Below are 13,328 nucleotides of genomic sequence, written 5' to 3'. Positions count from 1 at the left end.
GTCCTTTTCATTTGGTAATTCAAGAGATTATAACGAAAAACAAGCTGCTTTACATTCCTCAGAGACTTACCCTGAAGGCTGCTCTCCACAGCTACCACTAGGATAGCTTTCTTTAAAAGGTTGTCTTAAACCTATCTACCATAAGAGTCGAATTGGACTGGTGCAAGGAGGCCACTATAACTAGTGACCAGCATATGCCAGGCCAACTTCTCACACCAAAGGGCCCCAAAAACCTGTTCAGGTGGGTGAGACCCCAACTACTCCCTATGTGCCTCAACCCTATAGGGGGAAGAACTTTGATCCCTTAAAGGCCTGGTGTAATAACTGTAAGAGGTCAGGACACCTAACTGTAGATAAATCTTGCCCCACAACAAAGCCCCTAAGGCACCCAGTACAGCTACTCCTGGGGCAGCAAGTATACAGATGGGATCAGAAGTGTACCCTGAGCAAATCAGGGAACACACTGAAGCAAGTCTAGTCTCCCTGGGAGAAGTGGAGTTTGCCACTGTAGCTGTGTGGCCACCCAACTTGAAGAAATATTTACAGTACCCCTGGGTGAATGGAACTAGGGTAGTAGCTCTGAGGGATACAGGTGCCAGTGTCACTATGGTGAAAGACACACTGGTTTCCCCTGAGCAATATTTGATTGGGAAGTCTTACCCAGTCACCAACGCTGACAGTGTCACCACTAGTCATCCCATGGCCATGGTGACATTAGGCTGGGGGGGGGGGGGTTACTGGCCTGAAACAGGTAGTGGTCTCTCCAAAGTTGCCAGCTGCATGTCTGCTTGGAAATGATCTGTATACCTCAGCCTGGGCTGAGGTTGAGCTAAATGCCCATGCAGCCATGCTGGGCATCCCTGAATTGGTGTATGTGCAAACCAGAGCACAGAGCAAGAGGAAGGGTGAAAAAGTAGGTCTGGAGCCTGAAATAATTGCCCAACCAACCAAGGGAAAAGGTAAGACGACTGGGGAACCAGCTTCTGTACAGCAAAACATTCAGGACCCCTCTCCACAGGGAGAGGATTTGGATACCCCTGAGGGAACGGAGCCCATGGAGCTTGACCCTTACCAGGTTGAACTCTTGGGCCCAGGGGGACATTCTAGGGAAGAGCTGTGCCAGGGTCAGCGAGACTGTCCCACTCTTGAAAGCCTGAGGCAGCAAGCTGTTTCAGAAGCACAGGGAGATGTTAGTGGTACCCACAGAGCTTATTGGGAAGAGGGATTACTGTATGCTGAGGCACGAAACCCCACTCCTGGAGCCACCAGGAGGGTGGTAGTGCCACAGAAATACAGGGAGTTCCTCCTAACTTTGGCTCATGACATCCCCCTAGCTGGACATCTGGGGCAATCCAAAACTTGGAAAAGGCTAGTGAGTCACTTTTACTGGCCCCAGATGCACCAAAAGGTGAAGGAGTTTGTCAGCTCCTGTGTTACCTGTCAAGCCAGTGGCAAGACAGGTGGCCACCCAAAGGCCCCCCACATCCCACTACCAGTGCTGGGGGTACCCTTTGAAAGGGAAGGAGTGGACATTGTGGGTCCACTTGAACATCCCACAACATCAGGGAACACATTTATTCTAGTAGTAGTGGATCATGCTACTAGGTACACTGAAGCAATTCCACTTAGCACTACTACAGCTCCTGCAGTAGCCAAGGCCCTCCTGGGTGTCTTCACCAGGGTAGGGTTTCCTAAGGAGGTGGTTTCAGACAGAGGTTCCAACTTCATGTCTGCTTACCTAACACACATGTGGAAAGAGTGTGGAGTGCAGTATAAGTTTACTACACCCTACCACCCACAAACCAATGGCATTGTTGAGAGATTCTACAAGACATTGAAAGGTATGATCATGGGTCTCCCTGAAAAACTCAAAAGGAGATGGGATGTCCTGTTACCATGCCTGCTTTTCGCATACAGGAAGTGCCACAGAAGGGAGTAGGTTTCTCACCCTTTGAACTTCTGTTTGGTCATCCTGTAAGGGGACCACTTTGTCTTGTAAAAGAGGGCTGAGAGAGGCCTCTTCAAGAGCCCAAACAAGACATAGTGGACTATGTGCTTGGCCTAAGGTCCAGAATGGCTGAGTACATGGAGAAAGCATCCAAGAACCTTGAGGCCAGCCAGGAGCTCCAGAAGCACTGGTATGACCAAAAAGCTGCACTTGTTGAATTTCAACCTGGGCAACAGGTGTGGGGTTTGGACCCAGTGGCACCAAGGGCCATCCAAGTTAAATGGAGTGGCCCTTACCCTATCCTAGAAAGAAAGAGTGAGTTCACCTACTTAGTTGACCTGGGCACTAGCAGGACACCCAAAAGGGTTATCCATGTGAACCGCCTTAAGCTCTACAATGACTGGGCTGACATCACTATGCTGATGGTGACTGATGAGGAACAGGAAGCAGAGAGTGAACCTCTGCCTGACCTCCTCTCCTACAGCCCACAAGATGGGTCAGTAGATGGTGTGATCTTTTCAGACACCCTCTCTGCAGACTGACCGCAAACAAGTCTTGCAACAGTATGCAAGCCTCTTTTCCCTGTCCCCTGGTCTGACAAACTGGTGTACCCATGATGTGGACACTGGTGACAGTGCACCTGTAAAGAACAAAATCTATCGACAGTCAGACCAAGTCAAGGAAAGCATCAAAGCCGAGGTCAGCAAGATGCTGGAGTTAGGGGTCATTGAACCATCTGAGAGCCCCTGGGCTAGCCCAGTGGTTCTGGTCCCCAAACCTCATCAACATGGTGAAAAGAGAGAGATGAGGTTCTGTGTGGACTATAGAGGGCTCAACTCTGTCACCAAGACAGATGCTCACCCTATTCCAAGAGCAGATGAGCTGATAGATAAATTAGGTCATCCCAATTCCTCAGTACCTTTGACTTAACTGCAGGGTACTGGCAGATTGGCATGGCCCCAGGAGCAAAAAAAAAGACAGCATTCTCCACCCCTGATGGGCATTATCAGTTTACTGTAATGCCCTTTGGGCTAAAGAATGCCCCTGCCACCTTCCAGAGGTTGGTGAACCATGTCCTGGCCTGGCTGGAATCCTTTAGTGCAGCTTATCTTGATGATATTGCTGTCTTTAGCTCCACCTGGCAGGATCACCTGATCCACCTTGGGAAGGTTTTAGAGGCTCTGCAAAATGCAGGTCTCACTATCAAGGCATCCAAATGCCAGATAGGGCAGGGCACTCTGGTGTACTTGGGCCACCTTGTAGGTGGAGGCCAAGTACAACCCTTTCAACCCAAGATCCAGGCCATCATGGACTGGATAGCTACAACAACCCAGACCCAAGTCATGGCATTCCTTGGCTTGACTGGGTACTACAGGAGGTTTGTGAAGTGATATGGGTCCATTGTGACCCCCCTCACAGAACTCACCTCCAAGAAGATGCCCAAGAAGGTTAACTGGACAGTTAGTTGCCAAAAGGCTTTTAACACCATGAAAGAAGCAATGTGCTCAGCACCAATTCGAAAAGCTCCAGATTATGCCAAGCAGTTTATAGTGCAGACTGATGCCTCTGAGCTAGATATAGGAGCGGTCCTATCCCAGACCAATGATGAAGGCCAAGGCCAACCTGTTGCTTTTATAAGCAGGAGGCTACTCCCCAGAGAGCAGAGTTAGAGTGCCATTGAGAGGGAGGCCTTTGCTGTGGTTTGGTTCCTGAAGAAGTTGAGGCCATACTTGTTTGGTACTCACTTCCTGGTTCAAACTGACCAGAGACCTTTCAGATGGCTAATGCAGATGAAAGGGGAAAATCCAAAACTACTAAGGTGGTCCATCTCCCTACAGGGAATGGACTTTGAAGTGGAACACAGACCAGGGACTGCCCATGCCAATGCAGATGGACTTTCCAGGTTCTTCCACTTAGACAATGAAGACTCCATAGGGCAAGGTTAGTCTCATCACCTTTCGTTTGGGGAAGGGGGGGGGGGGGTTGGTTGTATGAGCAAGTGCCATCTTTCTTGCATGGTATGCCCCCACTTTTTGCTGAATTTCTGAATGTACTTTGACTGAGTGGGCCCATGACTCCTGCCAATCAGGTGCCCAGGGCCTATGTTCCTTCCCTAAAACAAAAAACCCAAATTGGCAAACCCTGGCCACATGTCAGCCCCTGGTAAATGGTAACCTTGGTACCCAGGGCCTTGTGACCAGGGAAGGCCTCTAAGGGCTGCAGCACTCATTGTGCCACCCTTAGAGGCCCAGTACCCTTACACACACACTGCACTTGCAGGCTGGGTGTCTGGGTACAAGACAAAACAAAGAATCGACATGGCACACATCCTTGTGTGCCATGCCCACCACCTACACTGCCATGGCATACATCAGCCACCCCTCTAGCTGGGTTTCCTATGCCAGTGGTGTGGGCACAGGAGCAGGAGCCCTGTGCCCCTACAGTACCCAGGTCCATTCCTGGGCACTTTAAGTGCAGTGCTGCCATTTAAGAGCACATGGTGCTGAGAGCTCGTCGAACACAAACTCCACAGCACCATAAGGCAACACTGAAGACTGAGAAGTTTGGTATCAAACTTCTCAGCACATTCAACCCGCACTGATGCCAGTATGGGATTTAATGTACCAAGCACCCCAGAGGGCATCTCTAAAACCAAACCTTCAATCCACGTCTGTTCTGAGGCTCTCAAGGCAGCCATACAGCAGACATGTTGCTGGACCCCTGGGTAGGAGAGCCCCTGCTCTCCTGGGCCTGCAACAATGCACATCCTGGGTGAGGTGCTAAATCTCCTCCCCCAGGATGGGCAGGGGGAAGCTTCAATAGCATGCCGCCTCTGTGAGCTTCCCCAGGCCACTGCAACCCCCCACTCTGACGGGAAGCTTGGCCGGAAACCCCAAATAAGGACAAGGGATGTGCCAGCCTGCCAACCCCACCCCTAAGGTGGGGGAGGCGAGGTGAAGCACATCTCCGGGCTCTCGCCATCTTGAAGATGGGAAGCCTTGCCCAATCAGGATTAGGCTACTGCCCCCCTCCCACAGGAGAGAGGCAGGATAGGGGGTTTACCCACCCCAGGACAGGGACCCATTGGTCCCTGCCCTTCTGAGGAAATAAAAATTATGAGACCTATGTGTCCCCTATGTGCCCCCCAACGCTTTATGTACACATGCATGTATCCCATGCATTTCCCCTCCATGGCCTGTCTATCATGATGCTTATGCTATAACGTGGCCTGCCATCATCCAGTCTCCCATGAGAGAAACGACAAATCTGCATTGAGGCCTACATGTTTTGCATCATGTTTTCCTGCACTTGTGTCATTTTCATGAAAGCCCATTTTTGTGGCTCAGCCAGAGCCGAAAAGAGGTTTCAGGCCTCAGACGCTCTGAGAGCTGCAGCTGCGTATCCTTGGCCTCGCACACTTGGGCCTCAGCCAAAGGGGCCCAGTCCGGGGTGCCGAGACAGTATTGAGCACGGTTATCTGCTTACTCCTACTGAACCACATTCCTGCCTGGAGAAGGAGGAATAAACACCACCCGTCTGCAAAGGAGAGAGCCTAGCCTTTCTGTCTCTTTTTGTGTGATTGCAAAGCTCACGTCAGTGAAAAACTCATAGCCCCCATGTAAGGCCTACGCAGTGAATGAAGAAATAGGTGCCACATCGGCTCTTGGTGATGGGCAACCTATGTCACAGATCAGTCCCTGCTCCGGACTTTAGATATCAGATAATACAAAATGTACTGGTCGTCCTGACACTGAAGGCCTCTCTTCCAGACTCCCCGACTGCACAGCAGCCTTCCCCCAGTTACACGTCAGTTACACGTCATGCTCGAGTTGAGCACAAGTAAGGCAAAGTTCCAGTAAAGTTCCAGCTGATCACGCAACCCCCTCCAGGTATCCACCCACCTATGACACTCACCTATGACTCATCAAGTGGACGCCCACATGGACGCCCACCTTCACGCCTACTTACACGCCCACATGCTCTTATCTCATTCTCTCTTCTCTGCCTGAAGCACTCCTGCTTACGTATATTATTGAATGTATATATACTGTACTCTGTGAATAAAGTTTGAGAATATTCTGAGCAGAAGACCCTTCCTGATCCCTTGTGGTGATGGAACCATTCTCCCTATAACTCGAGTTATTGGAATAAAGCCCTTTTGAACCCGATACCACTGACTCAGCCTCTTGCTTTATGCATGATCATATTGATACATATATAAATTATGAGTGCGTAATACTTTATTTACGACACTTCACCTACCTGTAACGCCCCTAAATCTAGTATTTAGGGGCACCCTGAACCTTCCTTCCCCAGATTCCAGATTCCGAAATCCGAAGAAGAGCTAGAAGAAAGAAGACCTGCCCTGCAGCTGTTAAGAAGAGGAAGACACCAACTGCTTTGGCCCCAGCCTTACCCGCCTGTCGACCCTCGAACCTGCTCCTGCTCCAACCCGGCATCTCTTGTGGCCAGCAACCTCACAAACCACGGAGGACCTGGCTACCTTTTGAATCTAAGCCCACTGGGACTCCCATGAGTAGAGGCTCTGCTCAAAATCTACTTCTAATCCCTGACAGCAGCCCGGAACCGTGAACCCAGCACACTCTGCACCCGCCAAGCCTGGCCTGTGCCGGAGTGAACAAAGACCACGAGGACGACCCCACGGCAACTGTGACCTCGAGTCCGGCACCCAAGGATCTCCCTTGACACTCCTGAAGAAGCCTGCAGCCTCAGAACCAGGTGCCCCCCCAACCGCGATCAACAGAGGGTAAGATTTCCCGACACCAAAAGGCACCCCTGCACCCGGCGCCCCACGGCCCCCTGTGCCCAATCCCGGGGTACCAACCTATCCTCCAACTACCCAACTTACCTCTCGAAGTGGTGGTGGCACCTGAAAAATCTTCGTCCCCGAGCTTGCAGTCTTTTTCGAAACCGGAGCTTTCCCATTGAAACCAAATGAGCACCCGAAGGCCCAAATTAACCCTGCACCCAGCCGCCCGAGTGGCCCTGGCAGTGCAACGTCTGCACCTATCTACTTCCCCACTTGCCCTGAGTAAGTGACCAGGACCCCAGCTCCCACAGCCGCGTGGCCTGCTAGTCAGCAGCCACCAATCAAGGCCCCCCTACCTCTCATAGGATAACATTGGGCCTAACTCTCTCTGCACCCGGCCGCCCTTGTGCCGCTGAGGGTGAACCAACTGTACCCACCTGACCCTGGGAGACCCCTGAGTCTATGCCCAGAACCTTAAATCTGCCACTCGAGTACTTACCTTTAAACCGATACCTCAATTTTCTCCATAGGGTAACATTGACTGGTTTTTCCTGAAGTTTCTTCGAAGTGAGGACTTCTCAAAACTTAAAATATTCACCAAAAATCAGCCGAGTAACGAAAACGAAAATACTCACCTGCTATTAGGTGAGCTCCCAGTGCTGGATCTTGGTGCCCAGCACTCACTCTGAAGAATACTTGCAACTGTACTTACCAGTAACCCAATTTTCTCCCATAGGAAACCATTGACTGTTTTTCTGTGAAATTTCTTGCGTCAATTTTTGCAAACTTTAAATATTCTTTAAAAATCTTATAATTTCTGAAAACGTAATTACTTACCTGTTTTGGATAAAGGTCCCAGTACTGAGTCTAGGCACCCAGTACTGGATTACAAAAGTAACGAGAACATACTTTACCTGCAACCTGAATTTTCTGCCACAGGGAATCATTGACTGTTGTCTATCTAATATTTTCTAAGTGTCAACTTTTAAAATAGCAAAATATTGTCTAAAAATCATCACAGTAATTAAGTCGACTTTTATCACTTGTTTCTAAGTACTGTCCCAGGACTGAATCTAGGATCCAGTTCTGGAATTCCAAAAGTAATCCAAAAAGTAATCTATTGCAAATAACTTGAAACTTCCATTGAACTCAATGCATTATTGTGTTTAAAACTGTGTTGCCTGTTGCAACCACTTGTAACTTTCTACAAAAGCCAATTGCATGTTGCAAAAGTATTTATATAAAGCATCTCATCCTGAGAAATTAGATTTTAATACCTATTGTTCGTTCTAAAATAAAACAAGCATATATTTTTTATATATAAACTATTGTCCTAGAGTTCTGTTATTGAGTGTGTGAGTCCATTTGCTGACTGAGTGTGTGCAACAAATGCTTTACACTGTCCTCTAATACTGCCTTACTGCTCAACCAAGCTACCACTTTAGAGAGTAAGGTTATATCTAACTTTAGCCTCTGCCAAACCTCTGGGGACTGTGGACTCTGTACACCCTGTAGCTATTTGGGAACAGTATATACAGAGCCACTTTCTCACATTGGTGGATCAGCGGTGGGATACAAACTTGCATTCGTTGGACTACTTGGTTACCATCTGATCACACGACAGAACTCTTAAAATTGCCTTTAGAATACTGATTGGTCTTTTGCAAAAATACTAAAAGTCTTGCTAGGGCCTTGCTTAAGTCCCATTAGAATTTTAGAAAAATAAAAGTCACTATAATCAGGGTAGAGGATTAGAACTGTCAGGTTAGAATGACTCAATAAACCCAGCTATTAGTGAAAATAATAACATGGACCTGGTGGAGGAGCTCGAGCACACACCTTACTTGCACTTGTCTTTCAAGGAATTGAGGTCCCTTTGCAAACTTAAATATATTCCAATGGGCCTGCATCCAACCAAACTAGGGCTCCAGGAGCTCTTGGCTGAGTATGCTATGTTCCACCCATCTGAACATGGTGATGGCCAGTCAGATGAGGAAGGGGAAGAAGAGGAGGTAGATAATAACCCCCCCACACACTATTCCCTAGGGAGGAGAGAGCCCCCATACCCTTCAACCCAAGAATTACCATCTGGGGACCTAGAGATCACACAGGTGACTCTGGTACCAGAGAGATCACTGGGGGACCCACCAGTGAAGAGGACAGCCTTGTAAGGCTGGCCAAAAGATTAGAGCTAGAGTCCAGGCTCCTGGCTCTAGAAAAAGAAAGGAGAGAGGTGGGTTTAGCACCCATCAATGGTGGCAGCAATAGTAAAAACAAGGATAGGGAGGAAACTTCTGACCTTAAAATCCCCAAAGGGATTGTCCCTAAATTTGAGGAAGGTGATGACATCACCAAATGGTTCACAGCCTTTGAGAGGGCTTGTGAAATAAGAAGAGTAAAGAAACCTCTCTGGGGGGCACTCCTGTGGGAACTGTTCTCTGGTAACTGCAGAGACAGGTTTCTGACCCTCTCTGGGCCAGAAGCAGGATCTTATGACCTCATGAGGAAAGCTCTGATTGAGGGATTTGGAATCACTACTGAGGAGTATAGAATTTGATTCAGGGGGGTTCACAAAACCCAGACCCAGTCCTGGATTGACTTTGTAGACTTCTCAGTAAAGACACTGGATGGTTATTTAGCTGGTCATGGTGTGCATGATTTTACTGGATTGTACAATTTATTCATGATTAACATATATTAAGTAACTGCACAAATGAAAAGTTGCATCAGCATTTGGTAGACCTAGGTCTAATTTCTCCCCAAGAATTGGTAAAGAAGGCAGATCACTGGGCCAAGACTAGGGTTACAAGGACAACCACTGGGGGTGACCAGAAGATGGTGGTCACAAAGCCTCCCCAGGGAAAAGGTGGTGAGAAACCTCAAGATAAAAAGTCTGAGTCTTCCAAAGGGCCCCAAAAACCTGTTCAGGTGGGTGAGACCCCAACTACTCCCTATGTGCCTCAACCCTATAGGGGGAAGAACTTTGATCTCTTAAAGGCCTGGAGTAATAACTGTAAGAAGTCAGGACACCTAACTGTAGATAAATCTTGCCCCCACAAAAAAGCCCCTAAGGCACCCAGTACAGCTACTCCTGGGGCAGCAAGTATACAGATGGGATCAGAAGTGTACCCTGAGCAAATCTGGGAACACATAGAAGCAAGTCTAGTCTCCCTGGGAGAAGTGGAGTTTGCCACTGTAGCTGTGTGGCCACCCAACTTGAAGAAATATTTACAGTACCCCTGGGTGAATGGAACTAGGGTAGAAGCTCTGAGGGATACAGGTGCCAGTGTCACTATGGTGAAAGACACATTGGTTTCCCCAGAGCAATATTTGATTGGGAAGTCTTACCCAGTCACCAACGCTGACAGTGTCACCACTAGTCATCCCATGGCCATGGTGACATTAGGCTGGGGGGGGAGGTTACTGGCCTGAAACAGGTTGTGGTCTCTCCAAAGTTGCCAGCTGCATGTCTGCTTGGAAATTATCTGGAAACCTCAGCCCAGCTAAAGGCCCATGCAGCCATGCTGGGCATCCCTGAATTGGTGTGTGTGCAAACCAGAGCACAGAGCAAGAGGAAGGGTGAAAAAGTAGGTCTGGAGCCTGAAATAATGGCCCAACAAACCAAGAGAAAAGGTAAGAAGACTGGGGAACCAGCTTCTGTACAGCAAAACATTCAGGACCCCTCTCCACAGGGAGAGGATTTGGATACCCCTGAGGGAACTGAGCCCATGGAGCTTGACCCTTACCAGGTTGAACTCTTGGGCCCAGGGGGACCCTCTAGGGAAGAGCTGTGCCAGGGTCAGCGAGACTGTCCCACTCTTGAAAGCCCGAGGCAGCAAGCTGTTTCAGAAGCACAGGGAGATGTCAGTGGTACCCACAGAGCTTATTGGGTAGAGGATTACTGTATGCTGAGGCAAGAAACCCCACTCCTGGAGCCACCAGGAGGGTGGTAGTGCCACAGAAATACAGGGAGTTCCTCCTAACTTTGGCTCAGGACATCCCCCTAGCTGGACATCTGGGGCAATCCAAAACTTGAGAAAGGCTAGTGAGTCACTTTTACTGGCCCCAGATGCACCAAAAGGTGAAGGAGTTTGTCAGCTCCTGTGTTACCTGTCAAGCCAGTGGCAAGACAGGTGGCCACCCAAAGGCCCCCCTCATCCCACTACCAGTGGTGGGGGTACCCTTTGAATGGGTAGGAGTGGACATTGTGGGTTCACTTGAACCTCCCACAGCCTCAGGGAACAAATGTATTCTAGTAGTAGTGGATCATGCTACTAGGTACTCTGAAGCAATTCCACTTAGGACTACTACAGCTCCTGCAGTAGCCAAGGCCATCCTGGGTGTCTTCACCAGGGTGGTTTCAGACAGAGGTTCCAACTTCATGTCTGCTTACCTAACACACATGTGGAATGAGTGTGGAGTGCAGAATAAGTTTACTACACCCTACCACCCACAAACCAATGGCCTTGTTGAGAGATTCAACAAGACATTGAAAGGTATGATCATGGGTCTCCCTGAAAAACTCAAAATGAGATGGGATGTCCTGTTACCATGCCTGCTTTTCGCTTACACGGAAGTGCCACAGAAGGGAGTAGGTTTCTCACCCTTTGAACTTCTGTTGGTCATCCTGTAAGGGGACCACTTTGTCTTGTAAAAGAGGGCTGAGAGAGGCCTCTTCAAGAGCCCAACCAAGACATAGTGGACTATGTGCTTGCCCTAAGGTCCAGAATGGCTGAGTACATGGAGAAAGCATCCAAGAACCTTTGAGGCTAGAAAGGAGCTCCAGAAGCACTGGTATGACCAAAAAGCTGCACTGGTTGAAATTCAACCTTGTCAACAGGTGTGGGTTTTGGAGCCAGTGGCACCAAGGGCCCTCCAAGATAAATGGAGTGGCCCTTACCCTATCCTAGAAAGAAAGAGTGAGGTCACCTACTTAGTTGACCTGGGCACTAGCAGGACACCCAAAAGGGTTATCCATGTGAACCGCCTTAAGCTCTACAATAACAGGGCTGACACCACCATGCTGATTTTGACTGGTGAGGAACAGGAAGCAGAGAGTGAACCTTTCCCGGGCCTCCTCTCCTACAGCCCACAAGATGGGTCAGTAGATGGTGCGATCTTTTCAGACACCCTCTCTGCCCAACAGCAGACTGACTGCAAGCAAGTCTTGCAACAGTATGCGAGCCTCTTTTCCCTGACCCCTGGTCTGACAAACTGGTGTACCCATGATGTGGACACTGGTGACAGTCAGACCAAGTCAAGAAAAGCATCAAATCTGAGGTCAGCAAGATGCTGGAGTTAGGGGTCATTGAACCCACTGAGAGCCCCTGGGCTAGCCCAGTGGTTCTGGTCCCCAAACCTCATCAACAAGATGAAAAGAGAGAGATGAGGTTCTGTGTGGACTATAGAGGGCTCAACTCTGTCACCAAGACAGATGCTCACCCTATTTCAAGAGCAGATGAGCTGATAGATAAATTAGGGGCAGCCCACTACCTCAGTACTTTTGACTTAACTGCAGGGTACTGGCAGATTGGCAATGGCCCCAGGAGCAAAAGAAAAGACAGCATTCTCCACCCCTGGTGGGCATTATCAGTTTACTGTAATGCCCTTTGAGCTAAAGAATGCCCCTGCCACCTTCCAGAGGTTGGTGAACCATGTCCTGGCCGGGCTGGAATCCTTTAGTGCAGCTTATCTTGATGATATTGCTGTCTTTAGCTCCACCTGGCAGGATCACCTGATCCACCTTGGGAAGGTTTTAGAGGCTCTGCAAAATGCAGGTCTCACTATCAAGGCATCCAAATGCCAGATAGGGCAGGGCACTGTGGTGTACTTGGGCCACCTTGTAGGTGGAGGACAAGTACAACCCTTACAACCCAAGATCCAGGCCATCATGGACTGGATAGCTCCAACAACCCAGACACAAGTCATGGCGTTCCTTGATTTGACTGGGTACTACAGGAGGTTTGTGAAGGGATATGGGTCCATTGTGACCCCCCTCACAGAACTCACCTCCAAGAAGATGCCCAAGAAGGTTAACTGGACAGTTAGTTGCCAAAAGGCTTTTGACACCCTGAAAGAAGCAATGTGCTCAGCACCAATTCTAAAAGCTCCAGATTATGCCAAGCAGTTCATTGTGCAGACTGATGCCTCTGAGTTAGGGATAGGAGCGGTCCTATCCCAGACCAATGATGAAGGCCAAGACCAACCTGTTGCTTTTATAAGCAGGAGGCTACTCCCCAGAGAGCAGCATTGGAGAGCCATTGAGAGGGAGGCCTTTGCTGTGGTTTGGTCCCTGAAGAAGTTGAGGCCATACTTGTTTGGTACTCACTTCCTGGTTCAAACTGACCACAGACCTCTCAGATGGCTAATGCAGATGAAAGAGGAAAATCCAAAACTACTAAGGTGGTCCATCCCCCTACAGGGAATGGACTTTGAAGTGGAACACAGACCAGGGACTGCCCATGCCAATGCAGATGGACTTTCCAGGTTCTTCCACTTAGACAATGAAGACTCCATATGGCAAGGTTAGTCTCATCACCTTTCGTTCGGGGGGGGATTGTGTGAGAAAGTGCGATCTTTCTTGCATGGTATGCCCCCACTTTTTGCTGA

The sequence above is a fragment of the Triturus cristatus genome, chromosome 1_1, assembly GCF_964204655.1.
Source record: "Triturus cristatus chromosome 1_1, aTriCri1.1, whole genome shotgun sequence".
Taxonomy (NCBI): domain Eukaryota; kingdom Metazoa; phylum Chordata; class Amphibia; order Caudata; family Salamandridae; genus Triturus; species Triturus cristatus.
This window is presented reverse-complemented; position numbering follows the sequence as displayed.